This window comes from Triturus cristatus, chromosome 1_2 (assembly GCF_964204655.1).
Source record: "Triturus cristatus chromosome 1_2, aTriCri1.1, whole genome shotgun sequence".
In the NCBI taxonomy this organism is placed as follows: Eukaryota; Metazoa; Chordata; class Amphibia; order Caudata; family Salamandridae; genus Triturus; species Triturus cristatus.
Genome location: NC_140580.1, coordinates 866,936,571 through 866,950,579, shown reverse-complemented (window position 1 = coordinate 866,950,579; position 14,009 = coordinate 866,936,571).

Sequence of the window (14,009 nt, the reverse complement as noted above, 5' to 3'; positions counted from 1 at the left end):
TTCCAGACAGCAGTTCAAGTGAGTTGTGCACTAGTTTTGAAAATGTAATGCAGATTCATCAAACAGCACCAAAGTTATCTGCACAACAAAAAATTATATTCCTATTGAAACTAGGTCCTAACTATAGCTACCTACTGACAACCAACAGTAGGTAACATATACATTTTATATATATATCAAAACAAGAGTCCGATCAGGCAAAATGCTGTCAGTCGGGCGGTCCGCACTCAGGGTATCAGAAACCCTGTATCTATTATTCCACTACTTCCCGAATTACGGAAATATTACGGACACAGAGGCAATTGCAGCAAAGGGTTTATTTAGGCTGCATAGCAACGCGTTTCAGCTATGCAGCCTAAATAAACCCTTTGCTGCAATTGCCTCTGTGTCCGTAATATTTCCGTAATTCGGGAAGTAGTGGAATAATATATATATATATATATATATATATATATATTTCGCTCCGTGGTCCACCTTAAGGCGCAGCTGCACTCTTCACGACGGGTTGCAAGCACGCACGGAGGTGGGTCCGTGCCAAATATCACCGCTCCAGTTTCAAAGAAACTTGCTGCACTCACAGGATCATTAAAAATGACTTTATTCGCAAGGACGCGTTTCGGCGGTATGCCTTCTTCTGCTTGCTTCATAAATAAAACGTCACTGGCATGATTCTGCTTTTAAATTCATACATGGATCCTCATTGGTCCCTGCACAGTAACAGGAGAGGGGATTGGATGATCATGGGCCAATGGCAGTGCCCCGTTTCAGATTTTTCATATTGTCCGTGTACTTCGGTATAATGAATGTTATGTTCTTGGGCAACATGCCGATGTTATTTTCATATTGCGCCCCCAGATGGGCACCTCCGAAGCACACGAATCCCCACACTCTTTTCCCTGTGCTGGCCATTCACACTGTGGTGACGGTCATCTTGCGTGATCCCTCGTCCGACCGTTGGGGTTCTCAGCATGACACGTAGGAGTCGGTAGATAGCCGTAACTCCAACAGTCTGTATGACTGTCGACTATGTCGCCGTTTCCTGCCAGGACTCCCCTCAGGCGGTGCAAGACGCCATGTATACAATACTTCGCTCCGTGGTCCACCTTAAGGCGCAGCTGCACTCTTCACGACGGGTTGCAAGCACGCACGGAGGTGGGTCCGTGCCAAATATCACCGCTCCAGTTTCAAAGAAACTTGCTGCACTCACGGGATCATTAAAAATGACTTTATTTGCAAGGACGCGTTTCGGCGGTATGCCTTCTTCTGCTTGCTTCATAAATAAAACGTCACTGGCATGATTCTGCTTTTAAATTCATACCTGGGTCCTCATTGGTCCCTGCACAGTAACAGGAGAGGGGATTGGATGATCATGGGCCAATGGCAGTGCCCCGTTTCAGATTTTTCATATTGTCCGTGTACTTCGGTATAATGAATGTTATGTTTTTGGGCAACATGCCGATGTTATTTTCATATTGCGCCCCCAGATGGGCACCTCCGAAGCACACGAATCCCCACACTCTTTTCCCTGTGCTGGCCATTCACGCTGTGGGGAGTCCTGGCAGGAAACGGCGACATAGTCGACAGTCATACAGACTGTTGGAGTTACGGCTATCTACCGACTCCTACGTGTCATGCTGAGAACCCCAACGGTCGGACGAGGGATCACGCAAGATGACCGTCACCACAGCGTGAATGGCCAGCACAGGGAAAAGAGTGTGGGGATTCGTGTGCTTCGGAGGTGCCCATCTGGGGGCGCAATATGAAAATAACATCGGCATGTTGCCCAAGAACATAACATTCATTATACCGAAGTACACGGACAATATGAAAAATCTGAAACGGGGCACTGCCATTGGCCCATGATCATCCAATCCCCTCTCCTGTTACTGTGCAGGGACCAATGAGGACCCAGGTATGAATTTAAAAGCAGAATCATGCCAGTGACGTTTTATTTATGAAGCAAGCAGAAGAAGGCATACCGCCGAAACGCGTCCTTGCAAATAAAGTCATTTTTAATGATCCCGTGAGTGCAGCAAGTTTCTTTGAAACTGGAGCGGTGATATATATATATATATATATATATATATATATATATATATATATATATATATATATATATATATATATATATATATATATATATATATATATATATATATTACCTACTGGCGGTCGCCAGTAGGTAGTTATAGTTAGGACCCTGTTTCCATAGGAAATCCGCAACATTCTATTTTGAATAACTTTGGCGCCGGTCGACGAATCCTCGCGAATATTTCAAAATAGGTGGGGCGCTACGCTCCGCTCCTACCCTGAAAGTCTCGGGGGGATTCGTCAAGCGGGGGCTGAGATAAAAGGGGGGTCCCAAAACGCGTTTTTCCCATGCATTTTTCCATAGGACCTTTAGACACAGCTACAGCCCGAACGGCTGAACAGAATTACTAGAAATTTGGCAGAGAGGTAGTCCTCAGGTCAAGGAAGTGCCTTTTGTAGGTTTGGTGTAAATCTGTTCAGTAGATTCTGAGAAAATAGCCTTTAAATCAATATATATATCTGAGCCAGCTTACGGTGCGCTTACGGTGCGCTTACCGTACGCGTACGGTGGCGTGCGCGAGCGCGATTCTGATTGGCTCTTAGATCTTAGTAAACATTCGAATCGGTCGAAACCAGGAAGCGGCGGCCGCCATTTCGTGTGTTTCACTCAGAAAAAAAAGAGTGATATCTTGAAAAGGGGGCAAGGAGGAGAGTTACAGACCCCCTAACATTTGTAAGGGGGTCAAAGAAGGACAGAAAAGTACAAAGAAAACATTTATTGATTTTTAAAAAAATCGCGGGGTACGCGTACGGTAAGCTTACCGTACGCGTACGGTAAAAAAAAAAATTAAAAATTAAATTAAATGCAGATTTAAGTGTTTAGATATTAGGGGGCTCTAAAAAGAGCTGTTGTGTTTATTGTGATTTTTTAGTGGTACCTACAAGTAAGTACCGATGCAGAGTCTAAGGTTCAAGAGGAAGACTCTGTTCCCTTCATCACTGAAGTGTACACCATCTCCTCTATAAATGTCTTGCATGTCGTAACGCAAGTTGTTGTGGTAAATGGAACCCATACCATAGTCACGGAGGAAAGCAGAAACAGATTTGTTGACGTGCTTTCTTGCTTTGTCAATCTGCGGACAGAAATGATTGGACCAGTTCCATTTTTGCCTTTGGCATATGTTAGAAAACACAAAGGCAGTTTTTGGGAAAAGTGAAAACAGTTGTGCAAAGGTCTCCTTCATAAGCATTTCCAGACCTACCCCAGTCAAAGTGCCTAGGTCATTGCCACCACAGTGCACTATTATGAGGTCAGGGTGTTGGATTTGCATGAAGGATTTCACCAATGGCATCAATTGGTGCCACTTTAACCCTCTCTGACCAATCCATTTAATGTCTACATTTGGTAAAGCAAGGTCTCTCACCATACCTGTTTTCTCTGCATACTTTTCACTCCAGAAGACATAGCTGTGCCCTACAATCCACACTGTGAACATCTTCAAAGGAGAACTGGATGCACTCAGGAGGTGTAATTCAGTAGAATGGTAAAAAGAAATGAAAGACAGTTTGGAAATGGAGGCATACATATTTTTTTCATTAAAAAAAGAACTGATTGGCTGTTTCATATCATTCTAGAATAAAAACTAGGCTGTATGTGTAAATTAATAGAAGCATGTTTTGTATTGGTACAGAAAAATGTGTTACCAAAGAACAGTACTATGGATTTGCTGTTAGGTTTGAAAAGTCAAGCACTCTTGCTCTGTGGAATTGAAACATTGTTTGGTGAACTTCTGACCTAACTCCACACAGCAGTGTTCCATGAGCTGTTGCTATGGTAGCAGGCAGAAGTCAAGTTGGGGGAAGGGTACTAGGCAGAAGTCAAGTTGGGGGAAGGGTACTTTTGGAAAAGGGTTGGTTTTCAACCAATAGAAATGTGTGATTACATTTGAAAAAAAGGGGGAAGCACTGAGATTTGAAACTTACATGTTTATGTGTGGAAAAAGAGAGGGAAACTTTGCCATTATCTGGTTCTGCTGAGAGGAGAGAGGTGTAAAGAACAGAGATCCTGGCTCTGATAATCTGCTGTTTGAGTGCCACATTTCTTTCACAGCTAACTAATTTTAAAGGTGAGTTTAGAGTTTGAGAGGGGATGTATATGGTAAATTAAGAAATGAATAATAGAAATGGAATTCCTTTTGTTGAAGTTGTGTTTATTATTTTCTGTTTTGGGAGAAATTTAAATGTGAGGAACATGTAAAATAATATGGACTATGTTTTCACCATAAATTAAGGTGTACTGGTAAAAATAAAGAATACTTTAAGGGTTTGAGGTTGGACTCAGTAATGCAAATACATACAGCATCAGTAAGGCTGGTTGCCCTTGCTGGAGTGTAGGCAGTCACCCAGGTTACACATGGTGCTGGTCTGAAAAAGCAGTTTGGACATGTGCTTTTTTAAGAATCTGAAAAGTGGATTCATAATGTGTCAGTCTGTAAAAGTGTTTATCACTTGCCAAAAAAAGAGTAGTAAGTGTGCTTTCAAATTGGCAAAGAAATTTCGTTTTGTGACTAATGTGAAAACATGAATCTGTGTGCAAATAGGAATTACAGGCAGAGATTTATTGCGTATTGCTCTGGTGATTTCACAGTTGCATTAGATGGAAAGGGGGAGCCATTTTTTGGTGCAGAAGCAGACTCTTAGCACACACCCAGCTGCTTACCCTGTGGAATCATGCACAGTATTCACAAGCGAGTGGGGTTTGAGGTTTCAGTCAGTAATGCAAATACATTCAGCATCACTAAGGCTGGTTGCCCTTGCTGGAGTGTAGGCAGTTACCCAGGTTACACATGGTGCTGGTCTGAAAAAGCAGTTTGGACATGTGCTTTTTTAAGAATCTGAAAAGTGGATTCAAAATGTGACAGACTGTAAAAGTGTTTATCACTTGCCAAAAAAAAGAGTAGTAAGTGTGCTTTCAAAATGGCAAAGAAATTTCGTTTTGTGACTAATGTGAAAACATGAATCTGTGTGCATATAGGAATTACAGGCAGAGATTTATTGCGTATTGCTCTGTTGATTTCACAGTTGCATTAGATGGAAAGGGGGAGCCATTTTTTGGTGCAGAAACAGACTTAGCACACACCCAGATGCTTACCCTGTGGAATCATGCACAGTATTCACAAGCGAGTGGGGTTTGAGGTTTCAGTCAGTAATGCAAATACATTCAGCATCACTAAGGCTGGTTGCCCTTGCTTGAGTGTAGGCAGTTACCCAGGTTACACATGGTGCTGGTCTGAAAAAGCAGTTTGGACATGTGCTTTTTTAAGAATCTGAAAAGTGGATTCAAAATGTGACAGACTGTAAAAGTGTTTATCACTTGCCAAAAAAAAGAGTAGTAAGTGTGCTTTCAAAATGGCAAAGAAATTTCGTTTTGTGACTAATGTGAAAACATGACTCTGTGTGCATATAGGAATTACAGGCAGAGATTTATTGCGTATTGCTCTAGTGATTTCACAGTTGCATTAGATGGAAAGGGGGAGCCATTTTTTGGTGCAGAAGCAGACTCTTAGCACACACCCAGCTGCTTACCCTGTGGAATCATGCACAGTATTCACAAGCGAGTGGGGTTTGAGGTTTCAGTCAGTAATGCAAATACATTCAGCATCACTAAGGCTGGTTGCCCTTGCTGGAGTGTAGGCAGTCACCCATGTTACACATGGTGCTGGTCTGAAAAAGCAGTTTGGACATGTGCTTTTTTAAGAATCTGAAAAGTGGATTCAAAATGTGACAGACTGTAAAAGTGTTTATCACTTGCCAAAAAAAAGAGTAGTAAGTGTGCTTTCAAAATGGCAAAGAAATTTCGTTTTGTGACTAATGTGAAAACATGACTCTGTGTGCAAATAGGAATTACAGGCAGAGATTTATTGCGTATTGCTCTGGTGATTTCACAGTTGCATTAGATGGAAAGGGGGAGCCATTTTTTGGTGCAGAAGCAGACTCTTAGCACACACCCAGCTGCTTACCCTGTGGAATCATGCACAGTATTCACAAGCGAGTGGGGTTTGAGGTTTCAGTCAGTAATGCAAATACATTCAGCATCACTAAGGCTGGTTGCCCTTGCTGGAGTGTAGGCAGTCACCCAGGTTACACATGGTGCTGGTCTGAAAAAGCAGTTTGGACATGTGCTTTTTTAAGAATCTGAAAAGTGGATTCAAAATGTGACAGACTGTAAAAGTGTTTATCACTTGCCAAAAAAAAGAGTAGTAAGTGTGCTTTCAAAATGGCAAAGAAATTTCGTTTTGTGACTAATGTGAAAACATGACTCTGTGTGCATATAGGAATTACAGGCAGAGATTGATTGCGTATTGCTCTGGTGATTTCACAGTTGCATTAGATGGAAAGGGGGGGCCATTTTTTGGTGCAGAAGCAGACTCTTAGCACACACCCAGCTGCTTACCCTGTGGAATCATGCACAGTATTCACAAGCGAGTGGGGTTTGAGGTTTCAGTCAGTAATGCAAATACATTCAGCATCACTAAGGCTGGTTGCCCTTGCTGGAGTGTAGGCAGTCACCCAGGTTACACATGGTGCTGGTCTGAAAAAGCAGTTTGGACATGTGCTTTTTTAAGAATCTGAAAAGTGGATTCAAAATGTGACAGACTGTAAAAGTGTTTATCACTTGCCAAAAAAAAGAGTAGTAAGTGTGCTTTCAAAATGGCAAAGAAATTTCGTTTTGTGACTAATGTGAAAACATGACTCTGTGTGCAAATAGGAATTACAGGCAGAGATTTATTGCGTATTGCTCTGGTGATTTCACAGTTGCATTAGATGGAAAGGGGGAGCCATTTTTTGGTGCAGAAGCAGACTCTTAGCACACACCCAGCTGCTTACCCTGTGGAATCATGCACAGTATTCACAAGCGAGTGGGGTTTGAGGTTTCAGTCAGTAATGCAAATACATTCAGCATCACTAAGGCTGGTTGCCCTTGCTGGAGTGTAGGCAGTCACCCAGGTTACACATGGTGCTGGTCTGAAAAAGCAGTTTGGACATGTGCTTTTTTAAGAATCTGAAAAGTGGATTAAAAATGTGACAGACTGTAAAAGTGTTTATCACTTGCCAAAAAAAAGAGTAGTAAGTGTGCTTTCAAAATGGCAAAGAAATTTCGTTTTGTGACTAATGTGAAAACATGACTCTGTGTGCATATAGGAATTACAGGCAGAGATTTATTGCGTATTGCTCTGGTGATTTCACAGTTGCATTAGATGGAAAGGGGGAGCCATTTTTTGGTGCAGAAGCAGACTCTTAGCACACACCCAGCTGCTTACCCTGAGGAATCATGCACAGTATTCACAAGCGAGTGGGGTTTGAGGTTTCAGTCAGTAATGCAAATACATTCAGCATCACTAAGGCTGGTTGCCCTTGCTGGAGTGTAGGCAGTCACCCAGGTTACACATGGTGCTGGTCTGAAAAAGCAGTTTGGACATGTGCTTTTTTAAGAATCTGAAAAGTGGATTAAAAATGTGACAGACTGTAAAAGTGTTTATCACTTGCCAAAAAAAAGAGTAGTAAGTGTGCTTTCAAAATGGCAAAGAAATTTCGTTTTGTGACTTAAGGTGAAAACATGACTCTGTGTGCATATAGGAATTACAGGCAGAGATTTATTGCGTATTGCTCTGGTGATTTCACAGTTGCATTAGATGGAAAGGGGGAGCCATTTTTTGGTGCAGAAGCAGACTCTTAGCACACACCCAGCTGCTTACCCTGTGGAATCATGCACAGTATTCACAAGCGAGTGGGGTTTGAGGTTTCAGTCAGTAATGCAAATACATTCAGCATCACTAAGGCTGGTTGCCCTTGCTGGAGTGTAGGCAGTCACCCAGGTTACACATGGTGCTGGTCTGAAAAAGCAGTTTGGACATGTGCTTTTTTAAGAATCTGAAAAGTGGATTCAAAATGTGACAGACTGTAAAAGTGTTTATCACTTGCCAAAAAAAAGAGTAGTAAGTGTGCTTTCAAATTGGCAAAGAAATTTTGTTTTGTGACTAATGTGAAAACATGACTCTGTGTGTATATAGGAATTACAGGCAGAGATTTATTGCGTATTGCTCTGGTGATTTCACAGTTGCATTAGATGGAAAGGTGGAGCCATTTTTTTGTGCAGAAGCAGACTCTTAGCACACACCCAGCTGCTTACCCTGTGGAATCATGCACAGTATTCACAAGCGAGTGGGGTTTGAGGTTTCAGTCAGTAATGCAAATACATTCAGCATCACTAAGGCTGGTTGCCCTTGCTGGAGTGTAGGCAGTCACCCAGGTTACACATGGTACTGGTCTGAAAAAGCAGTTTGGACATGTGCTTTTTTAAGAATCTGAAAAGTGGATTCAAAATGTGACAGACTGTAAAAGTGTTTATCACTTGCCAAAAAAAAGAGTAGTAAGTGTGCTTTCAAAATGGCAAAGAAATTTCGTTTTGTGACTAATGTGAAAACATGACTCTGTGTGCAAATAGGAATTACAGGCAGAGATTTATTGCGTATTGCTCTGGTGATTTCACAGTTGCATTAGATGGAAAGGGGGAGCCATTTTTTGGTGCAGAAGCAGACTCTTAGCACACACCCAGCTGCTTACCCTGTGGAATCATGCACAGTATTCACAAGCGAGTGGGGTTTGAGGTTTCAGTCAGTAATGCAAATACATTCAGCATCACTAAGGCTGGTTGCCCTTGCTGGAGTGTAGGCAGTCACCCAGGTTACACATGGTGCTGGTCTGAAAAAGCAGTTTGGACATGTGCTTTTTTAAGAATCTGAAAAGTGGATTAAAAATGTGACAGACTGTAAAAGTGTTTATCACTTGCCAAAAAAAAGAGTAGTAAGTGTGCTTTCAAAATGGCAAAGAAATTTCGTTTTGTGACTAATGTGAAAACATGACTCTGTGTGCATATAGGAATTACAGGCAGAGATTTATTGCGTATTGCTCTGGTGATTTCACAGTTGCATTAGATGGAAAGGGGGAGCCATTTTTTGGTGCAGAAGCAGACTCTTAGCACACACCCAGCTGCTTACCCTGTGGAATCATGCACAGTATTCACAAGCGAGTGGGGTTTGAGGTTTCAGTCAGTAATGCAAATACATTCAGCATCACTAAGGCTGGTTGCCCTTGCTGGAGTGTAGGCAGTCACCCAGGTTACACATGGTGCTGGTCTGAAAAAGCAGTTTGGACATGTGCTTTTTTAAGAATCTGAAAAGTGGATTAAAAATGTGACAGACTGTAAAAGTGTTTATCACTTGCCAAAAAAAAGAGTAGTAAGTGTGCTTTCAAAATGGCAAAGAAATTTCGTTTTGTGACTTAAGGTGAAAACATGACTCTGTGTGCATATAGGAATTACAGGCAGAGATTTATTGCGTATTGCTCTGGTGATTTCACAGTTGCATTAGATGGAAAGGGGGAGCCATTTTTTGGTGCAGAAGCAGACTCTTAGCACACACCCAGCTGCTTACCCTGTGGAATCATGCACAGTATTCACAAGCGAGTGGGGTTTGAGGTTTCAGTCAGTAATGCAAATACATTCAGCATCACTAAGGCTGGTTGCCCTTGCTGGAGTGTAGGCAGTCACCCAGGTTACACATGGTGCTGGTCTGAAAAAGCAGTTTGGACATGTGCTTTTTTAAGAATCTGAAAAGTGGATTCAAAATGTGACAGACTGTAAAAGTGTTTATCACTTGCCAAAAAAAAGAGTAGTAAGTGTGCTTTCAAATTGGCAAAGAAATTTCGTTTTGTGACTAATGTGAAAACATGACTCTGTGTGCATATAGGAATTACAGGCAGAGATTTATTGCGTATTGCTCTGGTGATTTCACAGTTGCATTAGATGGAAAGGTGGAGCCATTTTTTTGTGCAGAAGCAGACTCTTAGCACACACCCAGCTGCTTACCCTGTGGAATCATGCACAGTATTCACAAGCGAGTGGGGTTTGAGGTTTCAGTCAGTAATGCAAATACATTCAGCATCACTAAGGCTGGTTGCCCTTGCTGGAGTGTAGGCAGTCACCCAGGTTACACATGGTACTGGTCTGAAAAAGCAGTTTGGACATGTGCTTTTTTAAGAATCTAAAAAGTGGATTCAAAATGTGTCAGACTGTAAAAGTGTTTATCACTTGCCAAAAAAAAGAGTAGTAAGAGTGCTTTCAAATTGGCAAAGAAATTTCGTTTTGTGACTAATATGAAAACATGACTCTGTGTGCAAAGAGGAATTACAGGCAGAGATTTATTGCGTATTGCTCTGGTGATTTTACATTTGCATTAGATGGAAAGGGGGAGCCATTTTTTGGTGCAGAAGCAGAGTCTTAGCACACACCCAGCTGCTTACCCTGTGGAATCATGCACAGTATTCACAAGCGAGTGGGGTTTGAGGTTTCAGTCAGTAATGGAAATACATTCAGCATCACTAAGGCTGGTTGCCCTTGCTGGAGTGTAATCAGTCACCCAGGTTACACATGGTGCTGGTCTGAAAAAGCTGTTTGGACATGTGCTTTTATCAGAATCTGAAAAGTGGATTCATAATGTGTCAGTCTGTAAAAGTACTTTTCACTTGCCTAAAAAGTAGTAGAAAGTATGCTTTGCAATTGGCAAAGAAATTTTGTTTTCTGCCTAATTTCAAAGCATGACTTTGTGTGCACACAGGAATTATTTTTAGAAATTTAATTTGTGAAGGTGTTATTGTGATTTTCATTTATAGGAAAGGGGTTTATAGTATTTTAAGATTTCTAAAGAACATAAAAAATGTAGTAATATATTTAAATAAAATAAAGGAATTTTTTTTTAGTTTTTTTCAGGTATTGCTGAAGAGCAGTGAACAAAATTTAAGATGCCTACAAAATCCAGAGTAAAGAAAGACCACAAAAAAAACCTATATTTGAAGACAACTGGAGGACCTAAGTTAGTTGGAGATGCTCATGTTGGGAAAAAGAAAAAATCTTCTGGTAAGCAAACAAAAGATTTTTTAAAGAACGTATTCAAAAAAAGGAAAAATGTACAAAATGTCTGTACTGGAAAGAATGTTTTCAATAGAAAAGGAGAGGAAAAAATTGAGCATTTAGATAATGCAAATATACCTTCTGCAACTAAAAAGATTAACTTAAACAGAAAAACAGCGTTTAAAGAGATACGTAGAAAAATGTTTCAGAGAAGAGTTATGTCCAATTTGATAAAGGATGTGAAGAAATATAAGCAAAAGGCTAAGTTTTATAAGAGAAAAAAAGAAATTGAAGCCATTGCAGCAAAGGCATTAGAATTAAAAAGGAAACTATTCATTTTAATTTTGAATAGGATGCGTACATTAGATAAAATGGTTAATGTACTGAAATCACAAAGTAAAAGGAAAAGAGTAGTGAACAGAACAAACTTTTGTAAAGTGTTTTTAGGAAAATGGATGCATAGTTCAAGTAGTGAACCTTTTTTTAATGAAGAGAGCTATTTTCAAAGTAATAGTTTGCTGCATGCAGTTGACACCAGAGGTCGTGCTTACGAAGTGAAAAATGGTTGCATAATGGAGAAGGAGATAATGGTTCCAAGAGATGAGGTACAAGTGATGGCGGATGAGGCTATGGGGAGACGTCCTAAAGCCCCAGTGTACACTTGGAATTGTAGTAGTATTTGCACTGTGCGTCAGGAATCTATTGATAAATTTCGTGAGTTTCTAAGAGAATATAGTAAAAAAAGTGTAAAACAGAAGATTAAGGTGCTTCAAAGTCTAGATCCATGCAGAGTGAGAGAGAATACTGGTTTCCAGGGTCATTCTCTGGCTTGTCTATCTAGAAAAGTGTGTATTAGTGTTTTCCATCATTTTAGAATGCTGGCTGTTCATCATACTGAAATGAGAAAGTTTGTGAGACGGATGTATTTTGCTAAAAGTCCAGCAATAAAGTTAGATGAATTGAATAGGGCTCTGTTCCTTGGGTCAGTATCAGATGTAGAGAAGGTTGTTGATGAAATTCAGTTTTGTTACTTTGGTCCTGAACAAAACAGTGCAGAAAAGGACACAGTAAATGAGGAAGAAGTGGAAGAGAATGTACAACCATTTGTAAGTAAGACATTTAATGATCACATAACAAAATTTGAAAAAATCTCTAATGAAAGACCAAATATTACTTGTATTTGTTGCCGCAGAACTCATTATAGAAAACAAACCAGGTATGTTGATCTCTATAGAAAAAGTGAAAATGAAGATAATTATAAGTGGAAGGATTTTGCCACATATATATTTCTTGAAAATTGTTTTGAATTGGGTGAAGTTCAGCGTATTTGTAAATACTGTTATAATAAGTTAGAAGAAAATAGAATGCCGACCAGAGCTGTACATAATAATTTAGAATTGGATGCTATTTCTGCTGAACTTTCTGAATTAAATACATATGAGTCTATACTCATTCAATGTGTTCATCCGTTCCAGACCATAGTACGTATGGAGCCCAAAACTGGTAAATTACCTCCTTCAGATTTACTGAGAGGTTTAAAAGGTAGAGTGGTGTATTTGCCCTTGGATTTGAAAAAAAATATGGAAACTATTGATGCGGATACTTTGGAAACTGAACCATTAATTATTCTGGTTAATGGTGTACCTACAAAGAATAAGAAGATTTGGCAGGAGCTGGTAGATGTACGGAAAGTACAAAGAGCAAATTTGTATTTGAAAAGGAATAACAAATGGTATGAATCAATTTATATAGAAGAAGAAGAAGAAGAAGATTTACAAGAAGACACAGAAACACCAACTGGACAAATTGAAAAAGTGGACAAGTCAAAGGAAGAAGAAATTTATGAACATTTTAGCATACATCCTCTTCATTCAAAAGAAGTTATGGGAGACAATATTGAGCTGTTTCAGATGAAGAAAGCAAAAGGAACTCCCGTGAGTGTATGGGAGGAGAGCTTGGAAGCTCGATGTTTTCCCCAGCTGTTTCCTAAAGGAAAAGGAGGACGATATGATGAACGTCCGGAAGAGATTCCAGCTTCTGAGTATCGGACTACAAGACTATATGCTGAAGATCCCAGATTTCGACAAAGTATTCCTTATTTGTTCCATCTTTTATTTGAAAGCGACTTGTCTGCACTGTCTTATGCAGTAAATCACATTTTAAAAAGTGGAGTACATTTACAAAATGTGTCTGCTAAGGATTTTATGGAGAAAGTGCAGCACCGAGATGATCATTTGGACACACAACTGATCAATCTGATGGCTTGTCAGCGTGGGACAAATGAATATTGGTACCGACGCCATGGTGAATTAAAATGCATGTTACGAAATTTAGGAACACCAACATGGTTCCTTACCCTAAGCTGTGCTGAGTACGCTTGGGATGATTTACTGGATTTTCTACGAGAGGCAAATTCAAACATTAAAAACATCGAATACAAGACAGCAGGAGAACTATGCTCATTGGATCCGGTTAATGTTTGCAGATATTTCAATCATAGATTTGAGGCTATGATGTCCTTCATCTGCAATAAAAAAAATCCACCTCTAGGAGAAGTAGTGGATTTCTTTTGGAGAAAAGAGTACCAGGCAAGAGGTGCTCCTCATATTCATATGCTGTTGTGGATCAAGGATGCCCCAAAGTTTGGAACAGATACTGATGAAGCAGTGTTATCTTACATTGAAGAATATGCAACATGTGCTATACCAAAAAGCACAGAAGAGAAAAAGTTAAAGGAGCAAGTTTTACGTTTCCAAAGTCATCGGTGTGGAAAATACTGTCGACGGAAATACAAGAGCAAAGATAAATACTACACTAAATGTCGATTTGGATTTCCAAGACCTGTTCTTTCAAATGGAAGAGTAAACAGTTTTATGTCATCTGTGAGACATACTATCACAAGAAAATCACCTAAGAATACCTACAACCTTAAAAGAAAAGAAGAATCAAAAAATATAAATGACTACAACCCAGTCATTTTATCCATGTGGAATGCTAACATGGATATACA